The 2,466-nt window shown below is 45.9% G+C and overlaps 1 non-coding gene across 1 annotated transcript; it reads right to left on the bottom strand.

The window, feature by feature from the left end:
• Positions 1-2,332: 2,332 nt before the first annotated feature.
• LOC141818893 (small nucleolar RNA R71) lies at positions 2,333-2,439 on the bottom strand. The gene has a single exon (XR_012601011.1). It is a non-coding gene; the product is annotated as a small nucleolar RNA R71 (small nucleolar RNA).
• Between the last annotated feature and the right edge of the window lie 27 nt (positions 2,440-2,466).

A 2,466-nucleotide genomic window follows, 5' to 3' on the forward strand; every position in this document is an offset into this window, starting at 1 on the left:
TGATGTGCGTAGGATATATAACTATTTCTTATACTTTATTCGCACATCTTTCTGCTTTTCATGTTTGTATCTTGCGTACATTACACCCTTTACCTGTGCATTTGGCATTGTATTCTTTATTTCCTAGTTCGGAGGACTGCTCGTATATTTGTATGTTTCAGGATGGAAAACGGAGCAAAACAGGCGAAATGGAGCACTTATTGAAGACATGGCAAGACAGGGTCGTGCCTCATAGGCACGGCCGTGTCTATCACCTCCAGAGACCGTGCCTCCATGGCACGGGCGTGCCTTCAACCAGAGATCAACAAGCCTAGGCCGTGCCCCAAAGGCACGCCCGTGCCTTCCTCCTGCAGCAGCCAGACATGGCCGTGTCTCCCAGACACGGCCGTGTCTCCTCAACAGAGCCATGCCAAGACATGGCCGTGTCCCTCAGACACGGCCGTGTTTTCCACCAGAGGAGCACCTGCCCGTGGCCGTGCCTCAGAGGCACGGGCGTGTCTCCCACCAGAGAGCAGACTGCCTTTGGTCGTGCCTCACAGGCACGGCCGTGCCTCCCAACAGAGCATCAACTCTTCGTGGCCGTGCCTCACAGGCACGGCCGTGCCTCCACTACAGCAGGGCGGCCACACATGGCCGTGTCTCCCAGACACGGCCGTGTGACGGGGGCGTGCCTGGCTGATTTCATAGGGTATTTCGTGGGGGCCTATAAATAGACCCCCTTAAGAGCCCTAAAAAGGGGGGGAGACCTTGGAGAGCCACCGGAGCGTGCTAGAGCCACCGACGCCTCATTCCGGAGCTAGATTCGACGATCCGTTCATCCGTCCGGACACTCCATCACATCCACGCCTCACCTTCGCAGAGATTGCAGTCCGGAGAAGAAGAAGCTCATCGATAAGTCCTATTTCTTATTTTCTTCATAGATTCTTGGAATAGGATGTACTTTTCACTTTCTTCTCTGTATTGTAACCTCCCCGATATGGAGTAGTCCTCCAGATTCTAGGATGTAGGAGGAATCGGGGTTATTGGATGATTGTAACTTTGGATTTGTTAATCTACCATGTTCTATGATATGATTGTGCAATTGCTTTGTGGATTTGTGCCTTATACTTGTTTGATGATATGCTTGTGAATGGTATGAATCTACAAGGGTAGAGATTATTTGGGGTTTGAGTAATTCTTAGGATCGTACACCCGGGACGCCTCGTGACAGGAGGAGAGTCTTAACCGGACCTTCCGAGGGATTGCTTAGGCTATGAAGAATCTTTATGAGGGATAACTAACGGTTACTCATTGTTGGGGAGAGGTCTTTAAAAGGATACCCTGTGACAGAGGGTAGGATTCTAGTAGTATACTGGGGCGCCTGAGTGACACAGGAAAGCCTTAAACCGGGCTATCTAGAATCATCTCAAACCAACATTAGTAACATTAGAACACCATTGATTTATTCCGAGGAAACCTGACGAGGTCTAATTGGATAATTTGGTTAGAATCCCTACAATTGTGTAATCATTGAGGAATGGTAGAGGATCCAAGTCAATCAATCAATATCTCGAGGAATCCGAAGTCCTAGGATCGCTTTCCACATTCTGTCACAGTCGGATTATATCTTCGAACTAAGGTTTAGGAGCTCTAGAACACTCTTTCTCCCCCACACCAAACCATTTCCTATGAACTCTCCACTCTTATTGTGCTAGGTTAGTAATTAATTCCACGGTCCCTGTGGATTCGATCTTTTTATTACTTGGCGACATTCCGTATACTTGCGGAACACGCATCAAGTTTTTGGCGCCGTTGCCGGGGATCGTGCGTAATTTTTTACTAAACTTGCACATTAAGTTTTTCTTTTATTTTCTTTTATATACACACATTTATTCTTTTGATTCTTTTATATCGCATATTTCACTGCGTAATAAGAGGCATTACCAATTGTTTTTGGGTCTTGTAGGAGGAGAAATAAAGGATGGACAATATTCCACTGAAGAGTTATTCCTCACCGATTACGGGAAGATCATTAGACCCTATCGTGCTCCCACAAATCTCTGCTTCAAGTTTTGAGATAAATCCTGGGCTCATAGCCAAAATCCAGGAAGTTCAATTTAAAGGATCTGAAGCAGAAAGTCCTTACATCCACTTAATGGAGTTCCACAGATATTGTAGTACTATGAGATACGAAGGGGTTCAATCCGAATTCATCTGGTTATTGATGTTCCCTTTCAGTCTTGGTGGTTTAGCCAAAGATTGGATGTATTCTTTATCACCTCGAAGCATTAAGACATGGGATCAGTTAGAGCGAGCATTTATAAACAAATTTATCCCGCCCAAGAAAACAATGATGCTGAGAAACCAGATCTTGAATTTTCAACAGACAGAAGGTGAGTCTCTATGTGATGCTTGGGACAGGTATAGAAACATGCTTCAGCGTTGTCCGCATCACGGAATTGAAGAGTGGTTGATTTTGCACACTTT

Source organism: Curcuma longa, unplaced genomic scaffold (genome assembly GCF_044706935.1).
Source record: "Curcuma longa cultivar G26 ecotype Majalengka, Jawa Barat unplaced genomic scaffold, ITB_CL_G26_1.1 contig_26537, whole genome shotgun sequence".
Taxonomy (NCBI): Eukaryota; Viridiplantae; Streptophyta; class Magnoliopsida; order Zingiberales; family Zingiberaceae; genus Curcuma; species Curcuma longa.